The following is a 19,637-nucleotide window of genomic DNA, read 5'->3' as shown; positions in this document are numbered from 1 at the left end:
GCATGGGGATTTCACCCGGGCTTTGCTCAGGGGAGAAGGAAGAGTCAGTTTAACAGAGGAATGGGAAGACCCAGACATTGCGAGGGCTGGGCGCGAGGTCATCTCTAATGGATAAAAAACTCATGCAGAACTCCAAGGAACAACCAATTCAGACCGGGGCCAACGAGAGTGAAAGTACCCATGCATAAATGACCAGGGTCTTCTAAACTGAGGAAGATGCTAAGATTCTGCAAGATCCTCCAAGGCCACTGCCTACCAGGAAGTACAGACGGACGGGACCAGAGGTCTGATGCAGCTTCTTATGTTCATACATACTGATTAAAAAGTAATGCCCTTCATTTACATCTTAGTTGCCAACGCAGCAACACTTGGGTTCAGCTTGAAAGGGCTGACTGTGTTATATCAATTAAGAATAATTCTTGGTGACATTTTGAAGCCTCTCTCTTTCTCTCTGAACTACCTTTCTTCCTTAGCTAGATGGCAATTGTTAATTTTATTAACAAGCTTTTTTTTTTTTTTTGTTCAGCAATAATTTCTGAACTAACATTACAATCCCAGGTATTAATTCCCAGCTGTTCTACTGACACAGCCGGGAAACGGCTAATGTACGTTTCTGACGAACAATTACAGTTTTATCTTCTAATCCGACTGCCTCTCACCTGTCTAAGGCAATTTACAAAATAGATTTAAACATGGATTTTAATTTGAAGGCAGGGGAAAAAAATTCTTTTTCTTCCCCTCTTGGTTTTCATCAGCTTAAGATATAAAACACTAGTATGTAAAAGCTCTCCGCTGTAACCCAGCCCATATTTTTTGAACTCCGCAGTCAGCCAAAGAACTCACAACCACGAAGATTCAAACCGGATTTAAAGCAGGTTTTGAAGAATCAAATCAGCGGTAGGCCTCTGTTCTGATGTGCAATTGCTTGTGCCTTTCTACAAATTCAAACAACTTTATTCCCCTTTATCTTCTTTGTCTAGTTTAAAACTTTAATCCTGTTTTTCCCATACCTAGGCACAGATTTTTTTCTTCATTATTTCTGAATTAAAATGTGCGACACCACATCTCTCTCATCGGCAAAGGGAGATAGATATTTCCCACTAACCTTCTGTAACAATGGACACGCATTGTTCTTGCAACTGAGGCATAGCCCAGCTACTACTGCCTTCTGGGGCCTGCCCTTAAGGTTCAAACAAAAGATATTGAAAATTATGGATCTTGCTCTGTCCATAAAATGTAAAGTGCAGGGTTGTGTTGCCTCAATTTGCCTCAAGGCCATGCAGGGTAGGGGTTCAACTTCCTTTAAAGTTTTTGCCACTCCCCACTCTGCAAGTAGAATTTTAAAGGAGAAAAAGGCATCATTTAAAAAAAATCACATTTCCCCGTTTAAAATGCGAACCACAAAACAGGGAGCCTTGTTCCAGTTAGCTAAAACCATCTGTAGAAGTGGCCGAAAGCTCCTAATGAAATAAATGTTGTTAGTCTTTAAGTGGAGTGGGCCCCGTGGCGCAGAGTGGTAAGCTGCAGTACTGCAGTCCAAGCTCTGCTCATGACCTGAGTTCGATCCCAACGGAAGTCGGTTTCTGGTAGCTGGTTCAAGGTTGACTCAGCCTTCTATCCTTCCGAGGTTGGTAAAATGAGTGCCCAGCTTGCTGGGAGTAAAGTGTATGACTGGGGAAGCAAATGGCAAACCATGCCCTAAACACAGTCTACCTAGCAAATGTCGGGATGTGACGTCAGCGCATGGGTCAGGAACGACCCGGTGCTTGCACAGGGGACTACCTTTATGTTTAGTCTTTAAGGGGCCACTGGACCTTTTTTATAAAAAATTTTTTGGAAGGGTTAAAATGCCCTCTTACCTTTCTTGCAAATGGAGGCTGTGCAAATCTGCAGTTTTTATTTTAGAGCAGTGGTTCCCAACCTTTTTTTGACCAGGGACCACTAGGACATTTTTGTTCGGTGCAGGGACCCCAAGGTTCAAAATAAAAATTCCGAGAATTTGAAAATAAACTTTAATCATAACTGTTAGTTAAACATTAAACTTAGAATAATATTTGAATATATATATTTTATATTAGAGAACTTTTAATTAAAAATATTAATTTATTATGGGTTTATAACTTTGTTTCGCGGACCTTAATTTAGTTCTCGCGGACCCCTGGGGGTCCATGGACCCCTGGTTGGGAACCAGTGTTTTAGAGAGAGACGAAGAGGCACGATTTTCATTCTGTCTGCTGGTGGTAGAAAGTGCCACCAAGGCACAGCTGACTTATGGAGACCCTGTAGGGTTGTCAAGGCAAGAGAGGGTCGGAGGTGGTTTGCCATTGCCTGCCTCTACATGGGCTGAGAGAGCACTGAAAGAACTGTGACTGGCCCACGATCACCCAGCAGGCTTCATGTGGAGGAGCAGGGATTCAAACTCGGTTCTCTAGTTTAGAGTCGAGTTTAGACTCTTAACCACTATGCCACACTGGCTCCCTTCAGTCTGTCTACTGGAACCCTACAGGGTTTTGATATTTCCTCCATAGCCATCAATGTACCATATTGTATTCTGTCTCAGGGAAGCCCAAAATGTCCTTAACTCTCTCCCTTGGGATGATCTCCCTGCCTAAGTGACTAACAGTGCAATTCTGTGCAGAGTTAATTAATTGAAATTAACTCTGCACAGGACTGCACTGTAAGAGTGGGGAAAGAGAGAGCACCTACACTGCTTGGGATTAGGGTTGCCAGGTCCCTCTTCGCCACTGGCGGGAGGTTTTGGGGGCGGAGCCTGAGGAGAGCGGGGTTTGGGGAGGGGCTTCAATGCTATAGAGACCAATTGCCAAAGTGGCCATTTTCTCCAGATGAACTGATCTCTAGCGACTGGAGATCAGGTGAAATAGAAGGAGATCTCCAGCTAGTACCTGGTGGTTGGCAACCCTACTTGGGATTCTTCAGTTCAGATTACTTCTTTTTCAAGGCACTCTTCAGCCCAGCCCATAGTACTCAAGTAGGCCCCAGTGCAGAAACTGGGTACTATGGGGTCTGCTGAATATATGTAATATGATTGAACATGGGGAGGGTCTCAGCTCACTCACACTCCAAATTTTTCCATAGAATCATAGAGTTGGGAGGGACTACCAAAGTCATCTAGTCCAAACCCCTGCACAATGCAGGAAATTCACAACTACCTCCACACCCCCAGCAACACCTACTCCATGCCCAGAAGATGGCCAAGATGCCCTCCCTCTCATCATCTGCTTAAGGTCATAGAATCAGCATTGCTGATAGATGGCCATCTAACCTCTTCTTAAAAACCTCCAGGGAAGGAAAGTTTACCAGCTCTCAAGGAAGCCTGTTCCACTAAGGAACAGAAACTCTTTTGATTTATTGGTTCTTGTAGGTTATCCGGGCTGTGTAACCGTGGTCTTGGAATTTTCTTTCCTGACGTTTCGCCAGCAACTGTGGCAGGCATCTTCAGAGTAGTAACACTGAAGGACAGTGTCTCTCAGTGTCAAGGGTGTAGGAAGAGTAATATATAGTCAGAAAGGGGTTGGGTTTGAGCTGAGTATTGTCCTGCAAAAGTATTGTCCTGTAAGTATCAAGATAATGTGCTAATGAGGGTATGGTATGTTAATATGGAACCATTGTATCCTGAAGTGATCTGTTAATGTGTGTAATCCAAAGCTAATCTGTATGGCTATTGTTGAATGTTGTCTTTGTCTGGAGGTTTTTCAGGGCAGGAAGCCAAGCCTTATTCATTCTTAAACTCTCCTCTTTTCTGTTAAAGTTGTGCTGATGTTTATGAATTTCAATGGCTTCTCTGTGCAATCTGACAAAATAGTTGGTAGAATTGTCCAGTCTTTCAGTGTCTTGGAATAAGACCCTGTGTCCTGTTTGTGTCAGTCCATGTTCAGCCACTGCTGATTTCTCAGGTTGGCCAAGTCTGCAGTATCTTTCATGTTCTTTTATCCTTGTTTGTATGCTGCGTTTTGTGGTCCCGATGTAAACTTCTCCACAGCTGCAAGGTATACGATATACTCCTGCAGAGGTGAGGGGGTCTCTTTTGTCTTTTGCTGATCGTAGCATTTGTTGTATTTTCTTGGTGGGTTTAAACACTGTTTGTAGGTTATGTTTTTTCAAAAGTTTCTCCATCCTATCAGTGACTCCTTTAATAAATGGCAAGAATACCTTTCCTATGGGAGACTGTTTTTCTTGAGTTTTCTGATTTTTGTTTGGTTTAATGGCCCTTCTGATTTCATTCTTGGAGTAGCCGTTTGCTAGCAGTGCGTGATTTAGATGATTAGTTTCTTCCTTGAGAAACTGTGGTTCACAGATCCGTCTTGCACGGTCTATTAATGTTTTGATTATTCCTCTTTTCTGTCGGGGGTGGTGGTTGGAGTTTTTGTGTAAGTAGCGATCTGTGTGAGTTGGTTTCCGGTAGACCTTGTGACCTAACTGAAGGTTTGATTTACGGATGACAAGGGTATCAAGAAATGGGAGTTTACCCTCAATTTCCTTTTCCATGGTAAACTGAATGTTTGGATGGATATTATTAAGATGGTTTAGAAAGTCCATTAATTTTTCTTCACCATGGCTCCAAATGGTAAATGTATCATCTACGAACCTGAACCAGACTGTAGGTTTGTAAGGTGCTGATTCTAATGCTGTCTTTTCAAAATATTCCATGTAAAAGTTTGCTATTACTGGACTGAGTGGACTTCCCATAGCTACTCCATCAATCTGTTCATAAAATTCTTGATCCCATAGGAAATACAACAAATGCTACGATCAGCAAAAGACAAAAGAGACCCCCTCACCTCTGCAGGAGTATATCGTATACCTTGCAGCTGTGGAGAAGTTTACATCGGGACCACAAAACGCAGCATACAAACAAGGATAAAAGAACATGAAAGATACTGCAGACTTGGCCAACCTGAGAAATCAGCAGTGGCTGAACATGGACTGACACAAACAGGACACAGGGTCTTATTCCAAGACACTGAAAGACTGGACAATTCTACCAACTATTTTGTCAGATTGCACAGAGAAGCCATTGAAATTCATAAACATCAGCACAACTTTAACAGAAAAGAGGAGAGTTTAAGAATGAATAAGGCTTGGCTTCCTGCCCTGAAAAACCTCCAGACAAAGACAACATTCAACAATAGCCATACAGATTAGCTTTGGATTACACACATTAACAGATCACTTCAGGATACAATGGTTCCATATTAACATACCATACCCTCATTAGCACATTATCTTGATACTTACAGGACAATACTTTTGCAGGACAATACTCAGCTCAAACCCAACCCCTTTCTGACTATATATTACTCTTCCTACACCCTTGACACTGAGAGACACTGTCCTTCAGTGTTACTACTCTGAAGATGCCTGCCACAGTTGCTGGCGAAACGTCAGGAAAGAAAATTCCAAGACCACGGTTACACAGCCCGGATAACCTACAAGAACCAATGAACTCTGACCGTGAAAGCCTTCGACAATCTTTTGATTTAATTTCAACCCGTTGGTTCTGGTCTGACTTTCTGGGGCAACAGAAAACAACTTGGCACCATCCTCTATATGACAGCCCTTCAAGTACTTGAAGATAGTTATCATATCCCCTCTCAGTCTTCTCCTCTTCAGGCTAAACATACCTAGCTCCTTCAACCTTTCCTCATAGGACTTGGTCTCCAGACCCCTCATCATCATTTTCTTGAAGATCCTGCCTATGGAATATTTCTATATGTTGGAACTGAACAGAGCCACCAAAGAACAGCAGCAGCTGAGCTAGTGAGTGGGAAACAACATGGCAGGGAAAGTGCATCATTCAAAATGTGAAGTGATGCACACTGGTTTTAAAAAATCCTAAATTCACACACACATACAATGGAGGGGAAGACCCTGAGAGTTCAGCCATGAGGTGCAGTGCAAAACAAGTTTTCCCCATGTGGTTATAATCTGTTATTTTTAAACTGATGGGCAAAAGATGGGTAAACTAATCTCCCTGCCACCACCAATAACAGCAGAGAGGGTGTAGTTTCGATTTGTAGGGTTGCCAGGTCCCTCTTCACCACCGGCGGGAGGTTTTTGGGGCAGAGCCTGAGGAGGGTGGGATTTGGCGGAGAGGAGGGACTTCAATGCCATAGAGTCCATTTGCCAAAGCGACCATTTTCTCTAGGTGAACTGATCTCTATCAGCTGGAGATCAGTTGTAAGAGCAGGAGAGCTCCAGCTAGTACCTGCAGGTTGGAAACCCTATTGATTTGTGAAACCATGTGGGAATGCTGGGGTTGAATTCCTTCTCCCCTTCCCATGCAGGCTTCATCCGAATTGGGTTTCTGCCCAGCGATCATTTCCCTTTAAACAACCAGCTGTGACTTCCATCCTGTTTGAACCAAAAGTCAAGGCTCTTCTGGATCTGGGCCAGGAATGCACCTCATTTGGTGAGACTAGACACCACGCTCACTAGGGAAAGTCTTTAACTAGAGATGTACCCTAGGCAACAGCTAATACCAAAAAGGCTGTCTAAGGGAAAACAGGGTGAAAGGCAGATATAAGCTCAAATATAAAAGGAGGTGGAACAACAAATCATGAGCACAGAATGAGGAAGGCAGAGAGGACTCAGCAGCCAGTGAAAGTTTTGGACTAAGGCTGAGACAATTCTTCGCTACCAGAATTTCTGTGCCTTGATAAAGTGAACTATAACATGCTATGTGCGGGGCTGTCCTTGAACACAACTTGGAAGCTTCCAAGTGCAGATTCTTGCCTTCTTGTAGGGCGTCGCTACTTCGTATGTATTTGATTTGTTTCAAAGCAGCTGCACTAGTTACCTGTTTGTTTCCAGGTTCAATTCAAAGTGCTGGTCCTTACCCTTAAAGCTCTTCATGACCTGGAACCAAGCATAGCCGAAGGACCAACTCTCCTTGTACCAACTGCATATCCCTTAACAGTTTCTCTTCTTGATTTCCTTGTTCTGCCTCTATCTGCTTCCTGGGCCTTTTCAATTACTTTCTCTGTACTGGGGAATGGACTTCCACAGACTGTCCTCAAGGCACCATCTCTGAAGGACTTCCATAAGGTTTGCTATGGAAATTTACTCCTTACCTAGGGCATCGCCTAAATTCATTTTCAGCTTTGCAAGGACTGCCACCTTCTACCCTCTGCCCTTTAACAAAATGGTGTACGTTTGGTACTAGAGATACATTTGATCAACAAGTTTTTATATATTTTTCAATGGAGGCTGCCATTTTTCCTTCATCACCTCAGAAATCTCAACAGCAGTTAAAAACAACAACAGTTACACCCAGATCACCTAAACTGATTCAGTCTTGCAACAAAGGTCTTCATTCTACAAGATGCATGCTAAAGGTTTTTTTTCTATCATGGCCCAAAGCATATTTCCCACACCCCACCCTAACTTGCTCGTAGTTTTAGGGTACTGAACAGCCAACCTGATGAAAAGTTCTGGAGAACTCAAAAGCATACACACAATTTTCTAATGCTTAAACAGGTAAATGTAGTCCCCTGAGCAAGCACCAGGTCATTACCGACCCATGGGGGCATGTCACATCACAACGTTTACTAGGCACACTATGTTTATGGGTTGGTTTGCCATTGCCTTCCCCGGTTGTCTACACTTTTACCCCCAGTGAGCTGGGTACTCATTTTACCGACCTCGGAAGGATGGAAGGCTGAGTCAACCTTGAGCCGGCTACCTGAAACCGACTTCTGTTGGGATCAAACTCAGATCGTGAGTGGAGCTTCGACTGCAGTACTGCATCCTACCACTCTGCGCCACTGAGCTCTTTTATCATATTTAGAGGGGTCCTAATTCAAGGTTATCGAAAGCTATTTGGCAGGGGGTTCTCTTTAGACCCACACAGGCTACCAAGCAATTTCTTTTGAATCAGGTGTTGTGCACAATTCCACTTTCGAACAAGAAAACACACCGGAATTTCAGGAGCATTGATGAACAAAATCAGTAACAGCACTTCAGAGCCGCAGGAATGAAACCCTGCAGGTCTTGGTGGTTTCTAAAACATGTTTTGCCCTGCCCTGACCTTTAGGGCTCAATTGGATGACATATTAAACCACATGACGACAAGGCAACCTGGGGATCTGAAAGATGTCGAAGGTTATTAAACAGCACAGATCCCACCGATTTACAATAGCGCCAGGGGACCTGCTTCTTCTCTCCACTCGTGAAAAATTAAAACCTAACGATTAGAAGTACAATTCTTTCAAACCCCATCGGAAACGTGTAAATAATGTGCCAACAGACCCCTGCCTGAACAAAGAGATCTGACACTCCATGCTTCAGCAGCTTTTAAGAAACAACCTCGAGTCATTAGCCACCGAATCCTTACAGTATCTAAATACAATAACGGCGGATGCATTAGTTACCAGCCTTTCAGCGATAACAGGGGAAAAAATCCCTCCACCCAACCCCGGCAATAGTGGCCATCAGCAGAACGAGCCCCCATAACCATTGAGCCTGGCTTCATAAAACAATCTGGTGCATTTTATGGTGTCTGGGTGCCATCTTTAGACGGGGTGGGGGTGGGTGGGTGGAGCTATGGATAGCATTAACAGGTAGGGGAGACGTGAAATGGATTCAGATGTAAAATCCCAACCGCTTTGCAAGATCCAAGAGTCAGCAATTGCTCAAAATGAGGCATAGTCTCTTGATGGGGAGATCCCCCCCCCCGATGGGGAGATTCCCCCCACTGCATCCGTGACTGCCCATTGCAATCCAGCTCTGCTCGCCATTACTTTTTTCTGACCTTGCTTGTGTGCCTGATGTGCAGAAATTTGGCAAACAATGCTTTTCGTTTTCCTGGCACGAAGGCAAAAAGTGGGGGGATGCTTCACCAGCTGAATTTCTGGGTGCCAGGTCATTTCTACGGGCACAAGAGCAGGAGAAGAAGAAGAAGAGGAGTAGGAGTAGGAGTAGGTTTTTATATGCTGACTTTCTCTACCACTTAAGGCAGAATCAAACCAGCTTACAATCACCTTACCTTCCCCTCCCCACAACAGATACCCTGTGACGTAGGCAGGGCTGAGAGAGCATGACTAGCCCAAGGTCACCCAGCTGGCTTCATGTGTAGGAGTGGGGAAACAAATCCAGTTCACCAGATTAGCTTCCGCCGCTCATGTGGAGGAGTGGGGACTCAAACTAGGTTCTCCAGATCAGAGTCCACCGCTCCAAACCACCGCTGAACACAGTACTCTAGGTGATGTCTAACCAGAGCAGAGTAAAGTGATACCATCACTTCGCGTAATCTGGACACTATACTTCTGTTGGTGCAGGCCAAGATCACATTTGCCTTTTGAGCTACCGCATCACACTGCTGACTCATGTTCAGTATTTGGTCTACTAAGACCCCAAGATCCTTTTCACACACACTACTGCTAAGACAAGTCTCCGCCATCCTATAATTATGCATTTGATTTTTCCTACCTAAATGCAGAACTGGTTAGTACTTGGATGGGAGACTATCAAGGAAGTCCAGGGTTGCTATGCAGAGGCAGGCAATGGCAAACCGCCTCTGTTAGTTTCTTGCCTTGAAAACCCTATGGGTAATTTGGCTGCAACTTGATGACACTTTCCACCACCAACCAACCTGATCCTGCATTCAGCAGGGTTTGCATCCAGATTGAATCACTATGACGTACTCTATGTAGGGATGCTTTTGTAAAGGGCTTGCAAAGTTCGGATGGTACAGAGCACAACAGATAAAATACTGGTGTCAAATCATACACGTCCGGCATAGCGCAGTGGTTGGAGCATCAGGCTATGATCTGGGAGTCCCAAGTTCAAATCCCCACTCTGGCATGGAAGCTTGCTGGGTGGCCTCAGGCCAGTTGCACATTCTCAGCCAAACGTACCTCACATGGTTCTTGTGATGATAAAACAGAGAAAAGGAGAATGTTGCAACCCACATTGTGTCACCATTGAGAAGGGAAGAATAAATGAAATTAATTAATTAATTAAATACACCGCTTTGTTGCCTGATTGCCTGTTTTTCAGCACTGATTATGACCTTGGTTTTGGGGGCACAATATTAGGTATGCCTGGACAAGATCTCCAGTAGCAAAGTGAAGCAATGAGGTGTCAAGAGTCTCATGAGTGTGTTTTTCCCCTAGACAACTCCTAATACAATTTTACATCATTTATATCCCATCTTTGAGACCTACAATGAAAATGTAAGATAAACATAGTTTTAAAAGAAGAGTTGGTTTTTATATGCCGACTTTCTCTACCACTTAAGGAAGAATCAAACCAGCTTACAATCACCTTCCCTTCCCCTCCCCACAACAGACACCCTGTGAGGTAGGTGGGGCTGAGAGAGCTCTAAGAGAGCTGTGACTATTCCAAGACCACCCAGCTGGCTTCATGTGTAGGAGTGGGGAAACCAACTTGGTTCACCAGATTAGCCTCCGCTGCTCATGTGGAGGAGTGGGGAATCAAACCCGGTTCCCCAGATCAGAGTCCAGCGCTCCAAACCACTGCTCTTAACCACTACACCACGCTGGTTCTCCATCCTCACCCCACAAAGAACCATGAAACAATTCTTGCTGTTCGTGAAATGTGGACAATGGAAAATTCAGGACTCATTGCCAGGGTTAACTGAGATGCTACAAGGCTCTGGAAAATGTAGCTGTCGATACAGCACCCTGGAGGAACTGCACTCCCATGAATCCATGGCACTTGGACATTCCCTCCCCCTGCAGATATCAGGTAAAAGGGTGAATGGAAGGGATGCAGGAGCTGAACACATACATGGACACTTGAAGCTGCCTTATACCCAATCAGACCATTGGTCTATCAAAGTCAGTCTTGTCTACCCTGACTGGCAGTGTTTCTCCAAGTATCTTGGGTTGAGGTCTTCCACATCATCCACTATCTAATCCTGTTACCTGGAAATGTTGGGGTTGAACCAAGGACCTTCTGCATGCAAAGCAGGGGCTCCACCACTAAGCCACAGCTTCAGCCCTAAGTTCTTTGGTTTGGAATACAACCTAAGCCAGACAAGAATTCTTGGGTAGCAATTCTTGCCTTCAGCTGGAGAAAAGTCCTATAAACTACTGACGTTCATACTCTGAAACTTGGTGGCAATTGAGACCTTCAGTGACATTTGATTTTCAGCCCCCAGATATATGTATAGCATGGGGAGAGGCTCAGTAGTATATCTGCTTTGCATTTCGAAGGTCCCAAATTCAATCCACAGCTCTCCTCTGGGACAGCCATTGCTGATCTGAGTAGATAATATTGATCTTAATAGACCGACACCCTGATTCAGTATAAGGCAGTTTCAGGGTTTCATATATACGATCAATGCACAGTCGCAATGGCAGGTTTTAAATGGAATAATAGGGGGAAACCAATTAATCACACAGCCACTCACGAAAAGTGACGCACATGTTCTTGCACTTCAAGGAAGATACACATTCTTGTCAATAAAGCAGGTTTCTTAGTAATGTCAATGCCCTGACGCATTGAAAAGAGTCTTCAACGCCCACATGCTTCACATCCTCTGACAAGAGCGCTGTGCAGCAGAATCGCCTGCCAATGGAGAGGCAAGACGGCTACCATTAGCAAAGACTCGCCTGCCATCAAGCCTGGTACATTCCACAAGGGAATAACTGCACCCCATGCACCCAACACCACACAAGCCAAAAAGCTGACCACATGTTGCCAACATACTGGGATGCCAACAGCTCTGCAGCCAATAGGAAGAAATAGATTTTAACCACCATCACCCAGAGATTATGGCAGTCACTTTACCTTGCCAGCATGGTGTAGTGGTTAACAGCGGTAGTTTGGAGCGGTGGACTCTAATCTGGAAAACTGGGTTTGATTCCCCACTCCTCCACATGAGCGGTGGACACTAATCTGGTGAACTGGGTTGGTTTCCCCACTCCTCCACATGAAGCCAGCTGGGTGACCTTGGTCTAGTCACAGCTCTCTTAGAGCTCACTCAGCCCCACCTACCTCACAGGGTGTCTGTTGTGGGGAGCGGAAGGGGAGGTGATTGTAAGCCGGTTTGATTCTTCCTTAAGTGGGAAGAGAAAGTTGGCATATAAAAACCAACCCTTCGTCTCCTTCTTCTCGCTCTCCCTTGGTCCCACAAGAGGTTGCCAGAAGAAGCTGCCTCTGGACTGCTGTCCATTGTACCTGTGCGCCACTAACACTTTGGGCCAGAAGCAGTTGCTGATTCAATAACTTTCAGATCACACAAGCCAGTAATGGAGTTTTCATCTGGCCCTATAAAGCTTCCAACTGTATATTGAGCACACTCTCAGAAATATAAAGGTCTCTGATGAAGGGACCTTTGACTCTGAAAAGCTTATACCCTATGATGATCAGCAGGGATATCAGGTCACCTCACACTAGCCATCTTGGAAGGTCCCTGGCCATTTCTGCTACCTTGTTACACTACAGGTCACCAACCATTTCCTTAAGGACAGCTAGTTCTAGTTGGTGGGAAATATATTTTTTATTACTTTATCACTGGTTGGGAAGGAGAGTCAGCCAGGTGTGTCAATCACAAGCTACAATATGGGAGCCGGCAAACTACCAGTAACTCACAACCAATGGGTTGGCAACCCTGTTCTAGGCATTCTCTGTGATCCGTTGCAGTATCATGTTTTGCACTATTGGAATGATATACAAATCTTCAGCAAGAGGAGGAGCCATACAGTTGCCACCCAAGTGCTCCTGAAAGGGAATTCAAAAGGATTTTGGTGGATTTTGTCACGCCCCAGAAATGTAAGGGGCTTTGAAGCGCACTAGGGAGTGCCTGGGATCCTGACAGCTGCTTGTTTTCTCAAGGAAGAGAGCCATAAAATGCACCAAGGTCAGTGAGCAGAGATACCCACTTGCTTGGAGAGATAACCATTGGCTCTACCTGCCAGGGAGGGCAAGATGGACAGTTATTGTAAAAAACGATCTGGGTATTGAGATGTATGGGACATGAGCCTTAGGATGATTGGGAGATCGGGGTCCACCTTCTAATGTGGGGTAGAATTCCCTGAATCTGGATTGGGTAAGAGGCATCCTACCAGCAAAGGCAGGAAGTGATAAAAGTTTGGTAACATCCGTTCGTCTATGTTCAAATGCTGCAAGTCAGATTCCCCTGCATGGAGCAGATGTGGTCAGGATTTGCATTTGCTCCACAGGTCTTCCAGGAAGGGATTGCAGAGGTAACTCTTCTGTACTGTTAAGTTTAGCTTTATGTTATATTTTTACTATTCTTTTCCTTAGATCTGTAACCAGTAGGCTTGATAGTATTTTCTCTGTCTTGTACTCTAGCTTAATTTGTAGCAATGAGGTTTTCCTGTTTGAGAGTACAGACTGTGATTCGACGTTTTCCTTGGCACTTTAATCACTTGCTCACCCAGGCATGCACAGGAGAAGGGCTGAAGTAACTAGGAAACTCTGCCCTTTGCACATGCTCAGAGGCAGCCTTTACTAGCGTCCCCCCAAGTCACTGGTAACATGGAAGGATGGATTTTAACTTGAGAGGGGGAGAGTTCATACAGCCAAAACAGAACAGTATTCTGTCATGTTACAAAACGTGGCACATTCCCTCCATTTACCCCATACATCTTAAACACTGATAGGAAAATTAAATATAGTGTGCATTACATTTTTTTCCTCCCGAGTGCGTTTCTCATCACCATCTCCTCCAGCAATTAAACAAAAAAACCCTGTTATTGCTACTGGTGACTGACCCACCCTCCATTAAAGAAAGGGGGGGGGAGCTGAAGAACTCTCTCCAAACTTTTCTAGCTTCCTCTAATGGAAAGCCAGTAGAACGCACCATTTAACCTGGCATTAAATTACTCTACCTCATAGTCCAGTGAGTTTTCCCGCACCCAATTTAAAAGCCACCTATTAATGAGAATTTCCCCATCAAATTAGCTGCGCTCCTGCTTTTAACCATATGCAGCTAATATGATATGGAAGCTTGTGGAAGGGGGGTGGGGGGGATGGTATTCAGACTCATGCATTGTTACCTTTTCCAGGAAAAGAGAGCGTAAGGTAATACTCACTGGGGGGGGGGAGAGGGGACAGAAGCATAAAGCATATTGAATGTTATGAAACATTTAATATCCAACTATTAATTAAGCAGTCGACCTCTTAAAGTTCACTCAATAACCCAGGCTAACCAGAGAGCCTTTTCATGAATTAACTGTTCTTCGTATGAAGAATTAATAACATTTTCAGTCTTCATTAATTTGCTGTTCTCGTTTCACTATCAATGAACTGTGTAGTACAGAATTAGGTAGGTGCTGAACGTTTCACTGTTTTCCAGTTTATCCAGAGGCGTTGGGTATTCTCAATCTGTAAGCGACCTTAGGCCTTCTCTAGAAGGGAAAAGCCAGAAGTTTACAACCACCATTTCCCCTTATGGTTGCTTTGGAGTCATCCTCATCCTTTCTCAAGAGATCCCAGCCAACCAAGAATCACAGATAGAATAGGTGTCTCTAAACAGCCAATTAGAAAAAGAAGAAGAGTTGGTTTTTTTATGCTGACTTTCTTTACCTTTTTTTAAAGAGAATCAAAGTGGCTTACAATCCCCTTTCTCTCCCCACAACAGACACCTTGTGAGGAAGGTGAGGCTGAGAGAGTTGAGATAGCTGTGACTAGCCCAAGGTCACCCAGCTGGCTTCATGTGCAGGAGTGGGGAAACCAACCCGGCTCACCAGATTAGAGTCTGCCGCTCATGTGGAGGAGTGAGGAATCAAACCAGGTTCTCCAGATTAGAGTCCGCCGCTCTTAACCATTACACCACGCTGGCTTGAGTACATTACAACACTAGGGTAGCCAACCTCCAGGTGAGGCGTGGAGATCTCTCAGAATTTCAATGGATCTCCAGATGACAGAGGTCAGAAAATGGCTGCTTTCGAGTGTGGACTCTATGGCATTATATCCTATTGCTGTCCCTGCCCTCCCCCCTCCTCCCTCCCCAGACTCCACCCCCAAAGTCTCCAGGAATTTCCCAACTGGGAGTTGGCAATCCTATCCAGCACTCTTGAGGCAGAGACACATGTGACGGTCCATCATAAGGCAATGAGACCTAAGAAGTCCATCCAAAGAGTGTGTGGGTATGTGTGACAGAAATAAGAATGCAGGCACACAAGCAGATCTTGAAACTGGCAAGACTGGAAGAGAAGCATGCAGAAAGGAAGGAAGAGAAAGTACAGGCGGGCTGGCAGGCAAACACCTCAGAAGGAAAGCCTGGAGAATCTTGCTCAAGCTAGACAAGAGGGAGACTGTTGCAGAGTCAAAAGTCCAGGGCTGATGTGGAAATAGAAAGAGCCCATGAACTTCCTGGAAGTAGAGCCATGTTGGAATCAGTGAACATAATATGCTGACCTTCCCTCTGCTCTGAAGCCTCAGGTGGGTCACCACAAGGGCAAGGCTGGCTCAAGTTTTTTGGCCACCCTGAACAAATTAAAATTCTGCTCCCCCCATCCTGCATATCATCATATGCTAAGAAGCACGACAACAGCACAATGAACTCTCTTCTTCGCCTGGACAACTGCCGTTTGTACCATGTTTGGGTAACATCCAACAGAAGGGTCGATCTCCTCTGGGATTGATGATCTCATAATCATCACCAAACATTACTCTTGAGTTCTTCTGTTTTCAGTTTGGATAGCCAATTTCCCTTCTTTTGTGGTAAATGTGGAGATCCTCTTGTTGTGGGCTGCGTTGAAGTCCACCAGGTTATCTAACTCTGCCTCCTCTTCGGGTAGGCCAAGCATTTCCTTGAGCTCATTGTCAAGTTAAATCTGTTGTGGCTTGTGAGGTACTAAACAAATGAGGTCCAAATTGTGATAAGTGTGCTGTTGAGATCTATACGAAAAACCCTCTTCAGATGTTTCTGGTGGACCAAGGCAGCATGGACCCAGGAACAGGAATGGTGAAGTCACACAGGTCAAGGAGACAGTATTTCTTCTTGTCAATTATCCATTTCTCAATAACTTTGTCTTCTTTGACTACATCCGGTTGCGACTCAGGTGGAGGTTTCCTGCCCACCTTGGACAACCAGAGAGCAGGAGATTCCCGCCGCCACTAGCACAGTTCATACTTGCCACGATCTTGTGACACAATTTAAAAGAACTCTCAGGAACTGACTGGGATACTATCTTATAATTTTCAATACCTGTTGCTTCTTTACTTCCTCTTTGCAAATCTCTATGCCTTGGGCAGCCAATTGAGAGGAAAGGGTGTTTAACTGCATCCCCTAGATATCAACCCAGCCGATGAAGGGCCTCTAACATCTCCTCCAATGATGTAGTCAACAGCTTTCACCAAGACATTCACACATCTGTGACCCAGGAATTCTGGTTTTTAGGAAGCAGACACCAGCACAAAGGCCAGTAGACTCATGGTTCAAGTCTAGTTGGTGCCGACACTGAGTCCCAATTCCTTGTTACCCCCATTCATTGACTCTTTTCACTATAATGCCTTAAAGTGTTACTCCTTTTTATCTGAACCTTTAGATTGAGATAAAATCAGCTGTTATATGAAACAATACACTTTAATTCCCATTATTCTAAGCACATATATCCCAGTTGCTTTCCCCAATGTGATGCACCCCAGGCCCGTTCCAACATCTGATTTCACATAAAGTTCAGGTAGTGAGATAGTAGAGAAAGACAGAAAGCACATATATGTTAATTCTGGATTTTTCCTGGAATGCATCTAGCATCTTACCCACCTACGGTCCATGTGTTCTGTCTTTGTAGATCAGTTCAACAAAACCATCCACTGTATTCCCCATTTGGGGCCTCTCTTTCATGGAAGTGTTATTAATTCACTTCAGTTTGCATCATGAGCATGTCACAGTGTCTATATTTGATGCAAAACAACATCTAAGCTTCTCCAAAATTAAAATTTGATGCAACTAGCAAACCTGGAAAAAAAATCTGCATTCGTTTCAGCTATCAGCCCCATGCACATGAATGAAGTTAACGGAAAGGCCCTGATTGTATGTTCCAAATGCTTCCCATTCTATCATGGTCTTGCATTTTTGCCTACCGTATATACAACCACTCTAATAAAAAAAAAGCAGTAGGAGGTTAGGAAATGCCTCTCCCCAGCTGATACAAGAAGTGGCTGACTATTCACAAGTCTTTTATGCATGGCTATTTCACTCGCCATCACCCCTCCGACGACTTCGGGTCTTTGTGTTGATTATGTCAGAGGTTGCCTCGCTCTCCCCGTGCATAAAAGACCACAGATGCCCTCCTCAAGAATGTAGCAGGAAACATATCCAAAAGGAAACTTCCAAATGTGCTGGAAAGGTATCGTATCCGTGTGGTTTCTGTCTACCTTCGATTTCTCGACAGTTGGCAGCTGTTCTGTGGCGTCACCTCTTTCGTAGCAATCCTCACAACCAACATTCCACTGGGCCAGGGCAAGAAAGCATGGAGCTCAGTGTCACAACGGTGAACATGCAGAATTAGCAAACATAAAAGCCTCCATGCTAAGTGATAGTGACATCGGAATTTGGCGTAGTGTTCAGGTGCCTTCAGGCCTTGGAAATTTCAAACCTCCTGCCTTAAACCCATGAATGACTAGCCTTTATTTTACCAAATTTGCAACAGAAGAGAAGAAGGAGAAGGAGGAGGAGAAGGAGGAGGAGGAGGAGGCGGAGTTGGGTTTTTATATGCTGATTTTCTCTACCTTTTAAGGAGAATCAAACCGGCTTACAATCTCCTTCCCTTCCTCTCCCCACAACAGACACCTTGTGAGGTAGGTGAGCCTGAGAGAACTCTAAGAGAACTGTGGCTAGCCCAAGGTCACCCAGCAGGCTTGATGTGTAGGAGTGGGGAAACCAACCCAGTTCACTAGATTAGCATCCACTGCTCATGTGGAGGAGTGGGGAAACCAACCCGGTTCACCAGATTAGAGTCCACCGCTCTTAACCACTACACCACGCTGGCTCTTGAGCCCATAGTTTCACTCAAGAACATCAACAGTCTCCCCATGCCTCAGTGTGGCTTTGCCTCCAGTCTCCTGAGCCACAGGGCAGGCTGCAGTGCCACTCTGAGTCTGTACCATGCAGCTAAGCTCCCACGAGATTTATGGCTCCTGTCCAGGTGGGTCCACCAATGCCAACTGCCTGTGTTGTCAAGCTAAAGACCAGCCCCAAATGATTTGGTTTTTATATGCCGACTTTCTCTTAGCACTTAAGGAAGAATCAAACCAGCTTACAATCACCTTCCCTTCCCCTCCCCACAACAGACACCCTGTGAGGTAGGTGGGGCTGAGAGAGCTGTGACTAGCCCAAGGTCACCCAGTAGGCTTCATGTGTAGGAGTGGGGAAACAAATCCAGTTCACCAGATTAGCCTCCGCCACTCATGTGGAGGAGTGGGGAATCAAACCCGGTTCTCCAGATCAGAGTCCACCGCTCCAAACCACCGCTCTTAACCACTACACCACGCTGGCTCCCTACATTGTCAAGTGTAAGAACTTAAGGGGCCCTCAATGCCACTGGCATCACCCCGCCACATTTTGTCGAAGTATTAATGATTTTCTATAAAATCCAGACAGAATTGACATTCGTTGGGCGGGGGGGGGGGGGAATGAGGCCCCAGGGCATCTGCTGGGTGGGGAATATGGCCTTGAATTTGATTAAACCTAGGTTGTTGTCTCTGCAGCACTTACTCATCTCCACACAGGATTGGATCCAGGGGAGGAGTCCACAGATGAAGTTGGCGGAGTGTCTCTTTCCCTACTTTCTTCTCCAAGCAAACTCCTCTCTTGACGATCGGGACCCAAGCAAAATGTGCAATGGGATGGGGCACTGCTGGGGGGGGGGTGTCTGGCAAAGTTGCCTCTTCTGTTTGAGCATGGTATCAGCAGCAAAGGCAGAAACACAATTTTCCATTATTCCCCCGCATTGCCATACAGCCCCGTACTGCATTTTGCTTGTGAGGCTCTTCCACCCTTCAGAGGAGTTTCTGGTTTTCCTTTTTTTCGAGCATTTTATTAAATTTATTGTTAACAAAATTACAATAAACAAAATAAAGAAAAAGGGGAAAATGAAAATAAAACCACACAGAGACAAAAAGATACTTCCGTTTTCGTTTGTATCAAATATAAATTTAATGAGGAAATTACAACCTGTTCTCTAGCTACATATACAAAATTATTTTTTAAATTATTCTTAAAACTAAAAAATCAAACTTTTCTCTATCATACCTACATTCTTATTCTTCTACTCTTCAAACCCACAAATCGTCAATTCATTCTTTTCCGTATTACGCAAAAAGTCCATAAACAGTTTCCAATTTTCCACAAACTTAGATACGTTATTTTCTCTGATCAAAGCAGTCAGTTTGGCAATTTCTGCTCATTCTAACATCTTGACAAGCCATTCTTCTATTGTAGGTATATATCAATGTTTCCATTTTTGCACATATAATATTCTTGCAGCTGAAATCATATATAAGAGCAAACATCCATATTTTTTTTCCCCAACTGACTATCCATAAACCCCAAAAGATACATTTCTGGTTTTCCTTCAGAGGAGTTTCAAGACAAATGGACGGAGGAAAGTCCCACTTGCCAACTGCTTTTGCAATCTCCCCCAATGGATCCGACCCAGATATTTCATTTTAAAGGT

General features: G+C 44.6%; 1 protein-coding gene across 1 annotated transcript in view; it reads right to left on the bottom strand.

The window, feature by feature from the left end:
- CSMD2 (CUB and Sushi multiple domains 2) overlaps positions 1-19,637 on the bottom strand; it is a 690,555-nt gene that overhangs the window by 560,385 nt on the left and 110,533 nt on the right. The gene's annotated exons all lie outside the window — the stretch shown is intronic.

This window comes from Euleptes europaea, chromosome 3 (assembly GCF_029931775.1).
Source record: "Euleptes europaea isolate rEulEur1 chromosome 3, rEulEur1.hap1, whole genome shotgun sequence".
Taxonomy (NCBI): domain Eukaryota; kingdom Metazoa; phylum Chordata; class Lepidosauria; order Squamata; family Sphaerodactylidae; genus Euleptes; species Euleptes europaea.
The sequence above is the reverse complement of the archived record's forward strand: the minus strand, read 5'-3'. Positions and strand labels throughout refer to the sequence as shown.